The 16,845-nt window shown below is 38.7% G+C and overlaps 1 pseudogene; it reads right to left on the bottom strand.

Moving 5' to 3' along the window:
- Nucleotides 1-9,492: 9,492 nt before the first annotated feature.
- LOC102876985 overlaps nt 9,493-16,845 on the bottom strand; it is a 12,312-nt pseudogene continuing 4,959 nt past the window's right edge.

The raw sequence follows: 16,845 nt of genomic DNA, 5'->3' as shown, positions 1-16,845 counted from the left end.
TCAGACCTCTTTTTAATAGTTTGGGGTGAACATTCATCTAGGTTGTATAGCCCTGGTGTGTCCATTTGCCATACAGAGGTAACTTGTGGTCGCTGTGAAGCCGAACACTGTGACACTGATGTGTCAAGTGGGATAATGGTTACCATGGTGGACAGTGTTTGGTGGCGCTCTTGATTCAAACAAGCTTAGAAGCAGGAGTGGCATCCACTTCTGAAATAGCTTGCCTCTGGAAACTCTATGAACCTGGAGAAAGGATGAAAGTTATATAAGTGTCCAGGTCTTTCATTCATAGGGTCGCTATGAGTCGCCTACTATCCAACAACACTTAACAACAACAATCCAAACCAAGCAAAGAGATTAATAAATGGAAAATTATAGACCAGTATCTTTTATCAACACCAATGCAAAAATTCTCAACAATATTCAAACCAAAAAGAAATCCAAAATAACTTAAAAATCATGCATCATGATCAAGTAGGATTAATACCAAGTAAGCAAAGATAGTTCAACATAAGAAAATAATTATACTACATAAATAAAACAAACTAAAAGAACCACATAATATCATAAATTTATGCAGAAAAGGCATTTGACAAAAGTCAACAGTTTCCTGATAAGAAGCACTCAGTAAAACAGAAATGGAAGAATAATTTAACATAATTAAGAGCATATCTACAAAAAGAAAATACAAAAATGGATGTCAGAAGAGACTCTGAAACTTTCACTAGAACAAATACAAATGCTGAAGTAAGAGCAATGACAGGAGATTTCAAAAAGCAACTCGAAAAGACAAACCAAAGTATTATAACAGAAAGTGCAAAGAGCTGGCATTAAAAAAACTAAAAGGGAAGAACGTGATCAGCATTTCCCAAGCTGAAAGAACTAAAGAACAAATTCAAACCTCCAGTTGCTACTGAAGAATTCTATGGGCAAAATACAATACAAGAAACACCAAAACAAGATGGACAGAGTACACAGAGTCACTGTAACAAAAGAAATTATCAACACACAACCATTTCAGGAAGTAGCATATGCTCAACAACCAATGGTAATAAAGGAAGAAGTCCAAACTGCACTGAAGGCATTGGCAAAAAATAAGGCCCAGCAACTAATGAAATACCAGTTGACATGCTTCAGCAAACAGATGCAGCTCTGAATGTGCTTACTAGCCTGTGCCAGCAGATTTGGAACACAGTTACCTGGCCAACTGACTTACCGTATTTATTACTACTAAAAAAAAGTGATCTAACAGTGTGAAAAGTATTGAACAGTATCACATGCAAGTAAAATATTGCTGAAGATTATTTTAAAATTACTGCAAGAGTACATCAACGGCCATCCACCCAGATAGTCAAGCTGGATTCCGAACAGGGATATCAGCACTGATGTCAGATAAACCTTGCCTGAAAGCAGAGAATACTAGAAAGATGTTTGTGTTTTGTTGACTAGATATACTATTTTACTGAGTGGATTATAACATATTATGGATAATACTGAAGAGGAAAATAGGAATCTTAGAATTCTATATTGTGTTTATGAGAAACTATACATACACCAAGAAGCAGCTGTCCAAACAGAACAAGTTATTTTAGTTGTTATGCGCTATTTAGTCAAGTATGACTCATAACAAGGTCTTCCTCAAAGGTCAAAGGTCTTCTTCTCTTTCACGAACCCTTCACCTTTCCAACCATGATGTCCTTCCCCAAGGAATAGCCTCTCCAAGCCCCATGCTCAAATTACATGAGATGAAGCTTTGCCATCCTTGCCTCCAATAAGCATTCTGACTGTACACTTTCTCAGGCATATCTGTTTGGTTTTTTTTTGGCAGTCCATGAAATATTCAGTACTCTCCTTCAACACCACAGTTCAAAGGCATCAACTCTTCTTCTGTCATCCTTACTCATCACCCAGCTTTCATATGCATAACAAGGTATTGAAAAGATCATGGTATGAATCAGGTACACCTTAGTCTTCAAACTGACATCATTGCTCCTCAGTAATTTGGAGAGGTCCCTGACAGCAGACTTCTCCAATACATTATGTCTCCTGGTCTCCTGACTACTAGTACCAAGGAGGTAGACTGAGGATTCAAGATGAAATGTTGATAATTTAAATCTTTTCCCCATCTATTAGCATATTTGTTTAACAATCAGGATGGTGTGCACCTTTCTTCTTACTTAAACAATTTGTGTGCTGAATAAATCATTTGAGAAGCTGGTCTATAGGAAGAAGAATGCAGTATCTGAATTGGAGGAAGACTCACCAGGATGCTCCTTAAAGACAAAGATGGTGAAATTTTGTCTGACATACTTGAGACATGTTATGAGGAAGGAATTTCGGTGAGATGGGTTGACACACTGACTGTGACAATGGGTTCAAATACGGCAAAGGTCATGAGGTTGGTGCTGGATAGGACAAGGTCCTGCTATGTTGGTCATAGGTTTGCTATAGACGTAATCAATGCAACAGCATCCACCTAACAATGGCATACACAGCCAATGGTAATAGTGTCACTGTTGTAAAGCGGTCTGACATCGGAGTTGGGGGGAACCTAAGAAAAGAGGGGATAAATAATGTATACTGCATTCAAACAGATGAGGGAGAGAACTGTTTAAAAAGAAAATAGGATTAGGTATTATTTTCATGACAAGATTACAGAAAAAGAAATGAATAGTAAAGTGGACTATAGACTTGGGAGGGGATTGTGTCACAATGAAATAAATTTTTTTTTCTTTACAAAAAGAAAAACGAGCTGGGAGGGCAGGGAGGAAAACATGCAACGATGAATGAATGGGGGGGAAATTAAATGGAAAGAGTATGCTGTAAAAAAATAATATATATATGTCATTTAAAAAATCATTAATAATTTTTAAAAAAGAAAAAAACAGATGCTTCCTGTCTCCATACCTTTTCAATCTATATACAGAACAGATAATTTGGGCAGCTGGGCTTTATGAGGAGAATTGGAGGAAGACTTGCCAATAACCTGAGTTATGCAGATGACACAACTTTGTTTGCTGAAACTGAGGAGGACCTGAAGCGCTTGCTGCAGAAAGTCAAGGACTGTAGACTTCAATATAGATTGAAGCTCAACATCAAGAAGACAAAGATTCTCACCACTAGGCCAATTGGCAGCACCATGATAGGTAGAGAAGAGATTGAGGTTGTTAACAATTTCAGCTTGCTCAGCTCCACAATTAGACTCCACAATCAACACCCTTGGCATTAATAGAAAGTTAATGGAAATCAAAAGATGAATTGCACTGGGAAAATCTGCAAGAGACCTCTTTGTCAGAGATCTTTCCAGAGTACTGAGAAGCAAAGATGTCAGTTTAGAGATTAAGTGCACCTGATTCAGGTCATGGTCTTCACAATTACCTGCTATGAATCACAGAACTAGACAATGACTAAGGATGACAGAAGAAGAATTGATACCTTTGTGGTGCTGGAGAAGAATCTTGAACATACCATGGACTGCAAAGAGAACAAACAGGTCTGTCTTGGAGAAAGTGAAACCAAGTTTCTCCTTGAAGGCTAGGATTTTGAAGCTCCGTCTCACATATTGTCCTTGGAGAAAGACATCATGCTCAGAAGGGTGGAGAGACAGCATAGGAGAGGAAGACACCTGAAGAGATAGATTGACACAGTAACTGGGGTGATGGGAGTAGGTGTGTCAGAGTCAGTAAGACTGGCTCAGAACAGAGCAGGCTTCAGAGCTACTGTATATAGAGTTGCTATGAGTCACAGGTGACTCAACAGCACATTACAACAAATGTTACTCTTTTTTTTTCTCTACTAGTTTATTTACAAAATTTGAATAAAAATTTTAACAAATTCTTTCCATTTCCAACCCCCCCCCCATCAAATTGTACAACCTAACGATTAATTCCCCCTTCCCCCTACACATCCACATTCCCCTGCTTCCAGCCTCTCCCACTCCTCCTGGATCCTTGTACTCATTCTACAATAACGGTTTTATACAATATTTATCCTTGTGGGACTGAGTTAATTCACTGAGCATAATGCTCTCCAATCCCTCCCAAGTTAGGTAATAATTTACAACGTTATTGCTCCTGCATGCTGCATAGTATTCCATTGTGTGAATGTACCATAATAACAAACGTTACTTTTAATGAAGAGAAACTGAAGGCATTCCCCTTGCAAATAGTAACCAGACTGTTGTGCTGTTCTTTGACTCTTCCAAGCATGATATACTTCTCCAAAGACTGGTGCCTCCTCATGACACCCTATATCACCACTCTTGGAAGCCCTAGCCAGAACAATAAGGCAAGAAAAGGAAATTAAAATAATCTAAATTGGCAAAGAGAAAGTAAAACTGCCTCTATTTGTAGATGCTATGATCCTCGATCTAGGAAATCCCAAAGATTCAGCCAGAAAATTACTGGATCTAATTGACATATTCAACAAAGTGGCAAGGCACAAGATCAGCCTGCAAAGATCAGTCAGATCCCTCTACAAAGAGAACTCAGAAAAGGAAATAAGGAAAATAATGTCATTTGCAGTAACAACCCAAAAGATGAAATATTTAGGAATAAATCTAACCAAAGATACAGCAGACCTATACAAAGAAAATGACAGAACATTACTACAAGAAGCCCAAAGAGACATAAATAAAAGAATATACCAAGCTCATGGATAGGAAGACTTAACATTGTAAAAATATTCATACTATTAAAAGCAATCTATCTTGGTTAACAGCAGCCAGGAAATCAGGAGATGAATTACATTGGGAAAGTCAGCTGTGAGGGACCTCTCAAGAGTTCTGAAGAGCAATGACATCAGGCTGGAGACTAAGGTGCACCTCATCCAGGCTATAGTCTTTGCAATTACGTGCTATGAATCGGAGAGTTGGACAGTGAATAGGGATGATAGAAAGAGAATTGATGCCTTTGAGCTGTGGTGCTGGAGAAGAGTATTGAATATACCATGGACTGCTAGGAGAACAAACAGTTTTGTCCTGAAGAGGGTGAATCCAGAATGATCCTTGGAGTCAAGGATTCTGAAGCTTCATCTGACATACTTTGGGCATGTTGCAAGGAGGGACTGGTCCTTGGAGAGGGGCATCATGTTTGGGAGAGTGGAGGGACAGCAATGAGATGGATCGATTATGTGACTGGAGTGGTGGGAATTAATGTGTTTGAGACAGCTAGTTTGGCACAGGACAGAACAGAGTTTAGGGCTCTTGTACATAGGGTCACTATGAGCCACAAGCAACTCAATGGCACATAACAACAACAATAGATAAAATATAATTCGGATTCAGATCCTGTTACTATTATTCCGAGAGATAGGAAATTAAATCACCAGCTTTGTATTGAAAGGAAAGAGACCTCAAATAAGCAAAGCACTGCTGAAGAAGAAAAAGTGAGAGGCCTTACCCCTCTTGTTCTCAAAACCTACTATGCAGCTACAGGAATCAAAGTAGCCTGGCACTAACTCAGTGACATATACCAAAGGAATATACCAAAGGAATCTAATTGAGAACGCTGAAGTAAATATATCCACCTGTGAGCAGCTGATCTTTGACAAACAGATGGAATTTATTTAATGGGGAAAAGACAACCTCTTTAGTAAATTGTGGGGCCCAAACTGGGTATCTATTTGCAGAAAAGTGAAACAAAAGCCATACCTCATACCATATACAAAAACTAATTCAAAGTGGGTCAAAGGCTTAAGCAAAAATCCCAAAACTATAAAGATTATCAAAGAAAAAAAATGGAGCAAATTTAGGAACTCTGTAGTATAAATAGAGTATCAAATATGTAGAATCAGCAGAGGGTAAACTAGATTATTGAGACCTCCTAAAAAGTAAATCCTTATATGTATAAAAGGCCATCTCCAAAAGAATAAGGACACAGCCTGTATTTTATTTAGCAATAATATATTTGACAAAGGACTCATCTCCGAAATTTATAGGCAAAATTACAATATTTGAACAACAAAGAGACAACCGAATTACAAAGTGGGCAGAGGATATGAAAGACTCAACCAAAGAAGATATTCAGATTGCCAATAAACATATGATCATTAGCTATTAGACATATATGCAAAGTAAAACAAGAAGATATCCTCTCACCTGACAATTATAATAAAGTTCAATAAGACCTTAAACAACAAATACTTGATGCTAGTAGGGCCATAAGATGGTACAATCACTATGTAAAGCACTTTGATGCTTCCTTGAAAAGTTAAAAATGGACATACAACTTGATCCAGCAATCCTATTACTAGTTCTATATTCTAAAGAAATAAGAACTATGACACAAATATATGCAAATCTATCTTCATTGCAATATGATTTATAATACCAAAGAGAATGAAACAACCCAAATGCCTTAGTTATCTAATGCTGCTATAACAAATAGAAATTTAGGGGAGCTCTGGTGGCCTAGTGGCAAGAAGCTGCACTGCAATCCCAGAGATGCATGGTTCAAATCCACCAGATGCTCTGCCGGGAAAAGAGGGACAATCTCCTCCTGTACCAGTCAGATCTGATCTGACGGTACACAGACACATATACACAAAATAATAAAAATTTAAAAAAAAACAAATAGAAATTTGTTTTCTTACAGTTTTGGAAATTAGAAGTCCAAATTTGGGGTGCCAGCTGTAACGTAAGGCCTGCTCTATCTGAGTCAGTTATGGAAGAAAACCCTTCTTTTTCCTTCAGTGTCTGTGGACCCAGCATCTTCCTAGAGACCTTTTTGTGTCATATCCTTACCAGATACCAGGGGTTTCATCACACAGAGGCCTGGCTTCAAAAAGACACACTCCACTCTTTTTTTTTTAAGGAAGTTCTTAATAAGTCTGAATTCATTTTTTCCACATTATATGTGGTCATCTGCTGAAACATTTCTTTTTAACAGATCTTAGTCTTTGTTCTAAGTGGTATAGCACTTGTCTGTCAGTTTGCTGTACTAAGATAACTTGGGATGCTGTGATACTGAGCACTGTGCCACTGGTGTGTCAAATGTCATAATGGTTACCCACGGTGGACAGGGTTTGCTAGAGCTCCCAAATTAAGACAGACTTGGAAGCAGGATTGGCATCCACACATCTTAAACAACAGGCCTTTGGAAACTCTATGAAATTAGAGAAACTATGATAGTTACAGAACAGGGTTCTGATCTTTTGTTCATAGGGTTGCTATAAGCCCCACTCAACTCGACTTGATGGTTCTTAACAATAACAATCGCTTTTTAAAAAGTCATAGACATGGCAATATTTGTATAAATTAGTGGATAGTTAGTCCCTTTGTTTTGATTTACAAGGCTCAACTTCACCCCAGAATAAACAATGTAACCAAAGAAAGTATAATCAGCTGGTCACATGTATGGAACAGTATTGTTTCAGTAATTTAAAACTTTCTAAATGAACCAGTTCAGGCCTGAAACAGCTGTAAAAAGATTACTTAGTGAATAGACTATATGGAAATAATACAAAATATTATTATTAGCATCAGTCATTGATAGCTTAACCAGTACTATATTACTAATTGCTATTCAAAATAAAAAATTTGGTTTTGAGTCCCAACAAGGTGGAATGTGTGCATAACCATGTCACCTTGCATTGAGTTAGTACATATTTCAACAGAAATGTTTAATTTAGGAAGAATTACTAACATTTGAAATTACTGTCTTTAATAATCATTTTAAGTATATTATAAGGAATGTGCACTTTAATTAAATATACATCATACTAGTGAGGCTGGAGAGGCTGAAAGTTATCCCTAATGTTTCATGTACTAGTCTGTACATGAAAAGAGAATGGGGGTGGGGGAATAAATATATATATATCAATCTCTTTATGACCATTTAAAAAAATATCCACAGCTTCAACAATTTAGATCCTCCCAGAAGAGCCGTGGGTGAGCATTAACATTACTGATAAGTATATTCGTTTTCTCCTGGACACAAGAGCCTACTATTTGGTCCTAAAAGCCTTCTGAGGTCCCAACTCTTCTCACTATTTCTTAGTTGTTGGAATTGACGAAAACCTCATAAGCAGTTCCTTACTTCACCTCTGCCTTTCATGCGGACTTCCGAGCTGTAAAACAACCCAGTGGTAGATGGAATTTGCTCCAGGACTTAAGAACAATAAATGACATAGTTGAGCCTCTACATCTTGTGGTTCCTAACCTTTATACTATAATAGACAAAGTGCTAGTCAATAGGCCTTTTATTATAAGAACTACCTTCCCTCTATAACTTGATTTGTGCCACTATTAGAACCTCTTCTTGGAATATTATTTCTTTTTAATTTTTGACTCATGTACTTTTAACTTGTGAGTTAAATTTGTGTCTTCTAGGCTGCAACAGTTCTGTGATACATCTTCAAGGATATGAACATGTATGGCTAAGCACAATTGATAACAGTGCATCTAAGTTCCAAAATCAGTCTCCACAATAGTCTACATGTTTCCTATTGCCAAAGGGGCCCTTTAGAGTAGTGAGAGAAGATCTTCACCCTGAAACCTACAGCATCCCTTTTCAGCAGGAAGTAGCTAAGAGAACACACCGTCCCCTTTTCCTTATGAATCAGGGTGAAGTCTCTCTCAGGGAAGAGTGATAGGGAATGGCAAAGGACACACTGACAAAGGAGATTAATCAGAACTGGCTTTGATAAGCACTGTGGCAATGGGACAATTAAAACAGACTTTCAAGGGGGGGGAAAAAAGAGGAATGAACTGGGGAGGAGGGTAGAGAAAAATAGTGCAACAATGAATGAATGGAAACCCAAAATCTCTGTAAATGTTCATTAAAATTAATAAAATTTAATAAAAAAGTAAAAAAATATCCACAGCCATTTATATTGACAGTATGCATTTTATAACAACAACATGTACACATTTAGAGCACCCAAGGGCTATCTTTATGCTCTAAAGAAAACGATCGTTTACATTATTCATGGGCTGTACTGAATTTTAAAAACATCTATTGTAAACTTACTCCCTAGGCAGGATAAACTGTCCTGGGGAGTACAGCTTTAACATCATCACTAAAGCAGTTTGCAAAGGAATGGAGAATTGTAAAACCAAACAAAACACTGTCCTGTGAAGGAGGAGTCTGTCGTTTGCTGTTACAACCAGTAGACATTATTCAGTAAAAAAAAAGTGGAGGAGGTGTGCACACACAGACACAGGGCTATTTGAGCAAGCTGACCAGTACACATTACAGGGGTGGATGGATGGGTTGTTTGTTTGCTTGTTTTGTGGGGTAAAGAACACATTTATTATTATTTATTTCTTCTTATTTCTTGTTGTGTACCATCAAATCAGATCTGACTGGCACAGGAGGAGATTGCCCCTCCATCTCCAGCAGAGCATCTGATGGATTTGAACCACGTGCCTTTGGGTTTGCAGTGAAGCATCTTGCCACTAGGCCACCAGAGTTCCCCTCCACATTACAGTTTTTAAAATGTAAAGTTATATGCTGTATCTTACAGATCTCAACTAGGCAGTCAAAATGACATCTATTTCTTTGCTCCCTTTGTGATCATACACTTTGATGGCATTACAGATCTAGTGGCATTCAGAGTCATTTTCTCTGTAGGCTTTAAAATCTGAAAAGAGCACATAATCATTTCATCCTTGCTTATCACGGCCCCTTCATTATCAAATTCTCCACAGTAAATGGGTGCAGGAAACAAGAGTGACCAACTGTCTCTTTGCGGGGGAAAAAAAATCCATTTAAATCTACCTGATGGGCTCTACACATAATATCAAAATCATGCTGATGGAGAAATGTTGCAACCACGTCTACACCAAATGTGAAGGACTCTTCACTTTCATTTTCACCTCAGCCCAAGACATCATTACTGGGGTCAGACCACAAAAGATCACAAAGAAGACCTTCATCTGGTAGATCAGTTGGTCCCATAATTTGCTAAATCTGCTCCATAGTTTGACACATTGTTGTTAAACCTCCACAACAGCAGAATATCTTCTTATGACAGCTATTGGTAAATAGTTAAAGCAGTCTGTGAACTTTTCCCAGAGTTTAATGTTGTATCTTCTTTTACACTCACCATAAAATTCATAAATTCTACTGATGGAGGCGCGTTCATGTTTTCCTCTGAGAAGAAACAAGTTCTCTGGATGCTTCCTTTTCAGACCAGCAAGTGGCAGATAGTCTCCAGGGACTGCTTCCCCCTGTCCACATAGTCCCCAAGAAACAGGTAGGTAGCTGATTCTGGTAGGAAAACACCATGCTCAGAAAGTGGAAACAAGTCATCATACTGCCCACATATTTTGAGTGGTGCTTGAAGCTCTCTCACAGGATAGGCTGACTGAGAAAGATTTTGCAAGACTCCAAGCATAGTCCTCTGATTTCATTTATCTGGAGCTGGACATTCTTACAGGCTTGGACCTTCTCACTTCTAGCAGCCGTTGTTTGATGCAGTGGCCCCAGCTGGCTGGTGCCTGGGCCTCACGCCTCTTTTCCCACGCACAAGCACAGAGGTAGTAGTGGAAGCGGTGGCAGGTCCCCCCTAGTGGCCTGCTCCCTGCTTCCTCCTTCTCTCCATTCCGGAACCATGAGAAGAACACACACTCGACTCTTCACAATTATTTTTTGGTGTCACTGAGGGCCCTGTATTTCTCGGTTAACTTTCCTTTCCTTTTTTCTTTAATGAGATAAGATGTGTTACTGGCCATATCCTAGGGGACCACCTCTTACATCCTATTAGGGCTATGATAGCATTGTTGTTACTATTATATGCCATCAAGTTGAATATGACTCATAGCAACTTTATGAACAACAGATCTGAACCCTGCCCTATCCTGTGCCATCCTCATCATCTCTGACACAGTTGAGCCTATTGCTGTAGTCTCTGTGTCAACCCATCTCATTGAGGGTCGTCTTCCCTTTCTCTGAACCTCTTCCACCTTTCCAAGCATGATGTCCCTTTCCAAGTAACAAATGCTCAAAGTACGTGAGAGAAAGGTCCACCATCTTTACCACTAAGCAGTACTGTAGCTGCATCTTCTCCAGGATATAGGTGTTAGTTCTTCTGGCCATCCATTGGATATTCAGTACTCTTCTCCAACACAACAGCTCTCCAACAGCTCAAAGGCATCAATTCTTCTCCGGGCAATCATCAGAGTAGCTGAATTCTACGAAAAGAATATGGTATCAGGATTGGAGAAAGATTTATCAACAACCTGGGTTATACAAATGACACAACTTTGCTTGCTGAAAGACAGGAAGACGTGTAATGCCTGCTACAGAAGATCAAAGACTGCAGCCTTCAATACGGATTGTATCTCAACATCAGGAACACAAAAATCCTCACCACCAGGCCGGTAGACAACATCGACATCATGAAAACCATACAAAAGATTTAAATTGTGAGTGATTTCATCTAACCTGAATGCACCAGCAGTCAAGAAATTAACAGACATATTGCATTGGAAACAGCTTCATCTTGCTTGGATCCACAATTAACACTCTTGGTACCAGCAGTCAGAAAATAAGGAGGTACATTTGCACTGGGATAATCTGCAGTTAGGGACCTCTCCAAATTACGACGAGTAATGATGTCAGTTTGAGAACTGACATCTGATTCAGGCCATAGTTTTTCCAATTACTTGCTATGCATCTGAGAGCTGGACAGTGAATAAGGATGAAAGAAGAAGAATTTCCATCAACAAACGAATGGCTAGAGAAGCTGTGGTATATTCGCACAATGGAATACTATGCTGCATTAAAAAACAAGGAACTCATGCAATATTATTCAAAATGGTTGACTCTGGAGAACATTATGCTGAGTGAAATATCCCAGTCACAAAAGGACAAATATTACATGATGCCACTGTTGGGGAGAGACTGAGTAAGATGGGTTCAATAATGTATACTGCACTGAAACAGAGGAGGGAGAAAACTGTTTAAAAGAGATATATAACTAGGTATTTCTGTCATCACAGGAGACTAGAGCGAGGGCTACATGGTGGAGGGGACCTGGGGGAGGGTTTGTAAAACAATGAAAGAATCTTTTCTTTTACTTTTCCATAATTTTTGGACTCATGTACTTATAACTTGTTAGTCAAAATTGTGCCTTCTAGGTTGCAACACCCCCATGATACATCTTCAAGGATATGAACATGTATGGCCAAGCACAATCAATAAGAGTGCATCTAAATCCCAAAATCAATCTCCATAATAGTCTATGTGTTTCCTACTGCCAAAGGGGCCCTTTAGAGTAGTGAGAGAAGATCTTCACCCTGAAACCCACAGCGTCCCTTTTCAGCAGGAAGTAGCTAAGAGAATACGCCATCCCCTTTTCCTTATGACTCAGGGTGAAGTCTCTCTCAGGGAGGAGTGATAGGGAATGGCAAAGGACACACTGACAAAGAAGATTAATCAGAACTGGCTTTGACAAGCATTGTGGCATTTGGACAAGAACAAACTGGGAGGAGGGTAGAGAGAATAGTGCAACAAGGAATGAATGGAAACCCAAAATCTCTGTAAATGTTTATGAAAATTAATAAAATATAGAAAAAAAAAAAGAAAGAAGAAGAATTTATGCCTTTGAGCTGTGGTGTTGGAGAAGAGCACTGAATATTCCATGGATGGCCAAGAGAACCAAGAGATATGTCTTGGAGTGGGTACACTCAAAGTGCTCTTTTAGAGGCAAGAATGATGAAGCTTTGCCTCACATATTTTGGGCATGTTGCTAGGAAGGGCTATTCCTTGGAGAAGGACATGACACTTAGAAGGGTGGAGGGTTGGTGAAGGAGAAGAAGACCCTCAACCAGGTGGATTGATGTTGTGACTGCTGCAATGGGCTTTTATGCATCAGGAAGTGTGAGGATGGCACAGGATAGAAGAGGGTTCAAATCTTTTATTCATAGGGTTACTATGAGTTGCCTAACAACAACAATTGCATTGGGAAAATCTGCTGTCAGGGACCTCTCCAAAGTACTCTGGAACTATGATGTCAATTTAAAGACTAAAGTGTGCCTTACTGAGGCCATGTTATTTTCAATCACTTTGGCAATAAGATTAGGAAGTATTCTATTCTACCATCAGTGCTCCTACAACTCTTTGGTTTAATATCATTGGAGATCATGACATAGTTTCCTCCTTATATCATATGCATGTATGTTAGGGGCATTCAGTTCAAAGTAGTCCACCAATGTCCATAAATAGACAAACAGATAAACAAACTATGGTATATTCACAACTGAAATGCAACACTGAAAAAATAATTGATAAAAACTGCATAACATGGATGAATCTAGAGGACATTATACTAAGTGAAGTCAGTCACAAAAGGATAAATATTATTTAAGACCACTGTTTAAAAAGCTAGGAAAAGGTTCATACACAGATGGAATCATTCTTGGATGGTTACCATGGATGGGAAAGGAGTGAGGGAAGTAGGGAGAAGATAAAATTAGTGAATAGATAATGTTGTTTGCTGTCAAATCGAAACTGACTCATAGCTGACCTTCCAGCAAGTTTTCAGAGGCTATAAATCAGATGAAAGGATATTGCCTGTCCTTCTGGATTTGAACCGCCTGCTTTTGGATTGACAGCACAACATTTTACCCCTAAGCCACCAGAGTTCCCTTAATAGAGAATAGACACAGATTAAGATGGATTAAATGAAAGGCAACATACAATAAAAGAATGATCCACACCATATCACTAAAGAAAGGAAACACAGACAGATACAGGAAATCAGAATTATAGCAAGTATTACGAAAAGGTGTAGATTACATTGTAGATATTGAAATTAATGTCATAGAATAAAATGTGTATGGATAGTTGAGTGAAGAATTAATTTGCTTTGTAAAGTTTAATGCAAAACACAATTTAGAAAATTTTAAACGTACCCAATATTTTTTTTTCATACCCAGTATTTTAAAAGCATTAATGTGGCATTGACTCTTCTATCACTCAGTATAGGCCAGTTTGTGCTGCAGTAACAAAAGCCTCCCAATGGTTTTAGCAGGAGGAGAGCATGCTCAGTCATGCTTCGCCTCTGACACACTGGTTCCAGAAGATCCTGATTACGATTGTTATTCAAGGATCCAGGATCACAGGAGCTCCATGAGGATACATACTTTCACTATCAACCCCAGCAGGGGAGATGAAATGTGTACAATGGCACACTTGCTTCAACAGCTTCTTGGCACAACAGAACCAGATGAAATTAAATCTATAAGGTCAGAATACTATGAAAAGCTATACTCTGATAAATTAAAAAAAAACAAAAGGGACAAATTCCTGAAACTCAGATTGACAAGAACAGATATAGAACACTTAAATAGAGCCAGCACAAAAGAAGATATTTAACAGGTCATAAAAAGACTTCCCCACTATGCAACCTTCATTCTGGACTCCTGTCATAACTATAATACTGAACCATATATCACTTTTAAACTGTTCTCTCCCTCATCTGTCTCAATGCAGTATAATTTATGTATTTATAAATACATCATTTATGCAATTTTTCTCAGTCTCCCCCCAACCCCGATGTCAGTCCTATTGTACAACAGTGTCACCATGCAGTATTTGTCCTTTGTGACTGAGATACTTCACTCAGCATAATGTCCTCCAGGGTCACCCATTTTGAATAATATTGCATAAGTTCCTTGTTTTTCAATGCAGTGCAGTATTCCATTGTGTGAATATACCACAGCTTCTCTATCCAGTCATTTGTTGATGGGCACTTAGGTTGTTTCCAACTTCTTGCTATTGTGAACAAAGCCACGATAAACATGGGTGTGCATATATCTGCTTGGATGTCAGTTACGGTCTCTTTGGGGTATATTCCCAGTAGTGGAATTGCTGGGTCAAATGGTATCTCTATTTGCCAATGTTTTGAGAAAGCACCGCACCGCCTTTCATAGTGGTTGCACCATTTTACACTCCCACCAACAGTGAATAAGGGTTCCAGTTTCTCCACAACGTCGCCAGCATTTGTTGCTTGCTGTTCTGTTAAATTTTGCTATTCTAACTGGGGTGAGATGATATCTCATAGTTGTTTTGATTTGCATTTCTCTTAGAACTAGGGATTTTAAACATTTCTTCATGGGCTTGTTGGTCATCTGAATGTCTTCAGTGAAGTATCTGTTCATATTCTGTGCCCATTTTTCAATTGGATTATTTAACTTTATCATGTTGTGGTGCTCAAGTATTTTATAAATTATAAGTCCCTTATCTGACATGTCATTACCAAATACTTTTTCCCAGTCTGTGGCTTCCCTTTTTACCCTGTTGGAGAAGTTTTTGGCTGTGCATAGGGATTTGAGTCTTAGAAGGTCGCATTCATCTATTTTGTTTTCTCATGGTTGTAGGTGAAATTATATTTTTTTAAAAAAAGAAAGTTAGGACTAACTTTACGGAAGAATGGCATAGCCAGCTTCACCATTTTTGCAAACCCTGCAGAATAAAAATGCCAAGTTCTTTGTTCAAAAAGGACACGAGTCTGATTAATAGAGTGTTATTTTCCTTTTCTGAGGGGAGGCGATGGGAAGGTGGGGGGTGGGAAGGTGGTGGATGATAGGAATGGTGGGGGGTGTAACTGCAGAGCACTAACCCCCAGGGGATTTCTGAACTTGAGGCCATGTGCAGCCAGTAAAGTGTGTCTACCAGGAAGTTTAATCATACCAAATTTGAGGAAGACAGAGATAGATTGGATGTCTGACAACAAGCCTTCATTGCTTCAATTGCTTTTTCTACCCTACCGTTTTCATAAAAGTCGTCTCATTAAAATGCTTTTTGCGTTTCTGAGACATAGTAATACGTTTTCTGTGAAATTTCAACTAATGTCCTCTCTCATTTTCTGTCTCTCACGTGGCGTCAAAATAATTCAATGACCACTCCCAAAAAAAATATATATTCTGTATTTCCGCAGTCTGCCACGAGATGGCGGAGGCGTTCATCGCATAGAGGAATGAATGCGAACTGTTCAACTTCACCTCAAAGCAGAGGTCAGGGAATCCCAAACTGACTCATTTCTGTCCCTTTTTGGGTATTTGCTACATCTGCCCATTCCGGTTGAATCAGCACCTTTAAAAAATGTCTTTTTAAATTTGCAGATACTATAACTGTAAATGTAGAGAAAATATCTCACATGCTATACAAAAACTGGCTCGTGGAGAAGGATCTCTGCGTCTTTGATCCGAGGTCTATCAACACTATAAATTTATAAAAGTCTCCAGATTGAGAGAAACATTTTGCAGTGACACATCTGACAAAGGACACAGCTCTAAAATTTATAAAAAATTCCAACTCCTCCACAAGAAAAAGACAAACAATCCGATTACAAAATGGGCTGAAGGCATGAAAAGACACTTCACCAAAGAAGATATGCAGGTGGCCAACACACAGATGAGGAAATGCTTGGCATCATTGGCTATTGTTGTTGTCGTTTTTGTTAGGTGCCATCGAGTCGAGTATGACTCATAACAACCCTCTGAACAACAGATCTGAACCTTGCCCTGTTCTGAACTATCCATGAATTGCTGCAGTCACTGGGTCGACAATCTCATTGAGGGTCTTCTCCTTCCAAGCATTATGTCCCTGTCCAAGGAATAGCCTCTTCTAAACAACACAGGTTTCTGGGAGATCCTCTGTGCTCCCACTAACTCCAACTCTATTGTGAGTCGGTTTAGACTCAATAAAAGCCATTCCGCCAGTTCAAATCACCAGAGAGACCTACAGGCTTTTGAGTAAGAGCTTAGCTTCCTTTCCCCACTCCAAACTAGACTGCTTTATCCTTCTTATTTTAATGAGACAAAAGTAGTGGGCACCACTGAAACACAATGTATATGAATTTTTTATGCAAACCAATATAAAATAAATTTTTAAAAGA

Source organism: Elephantulus edwardii, unplaced genomic scaffold (genome assembly GCF_000299155.1).
Source record: "Elephantulus edwardii isolate Elephantulus edwardi_28Jun2011 unplaced genomic scaffold, EleEdw1.0 scaffold00322, whole genome shotgun sequence".
Classification (NCBI taxonomy): Eukaryota; Metazoa; Chordata; class Mammalia; order Macroscelidea; family Macroscelididae; genus Elephantulus; species Elephantulus edwardii.
The sequence above is the reverse complement of the archived record's forward strand: the minus strand, read 5'-3'. Positions and strand labels throughout refer to the sequence as shown.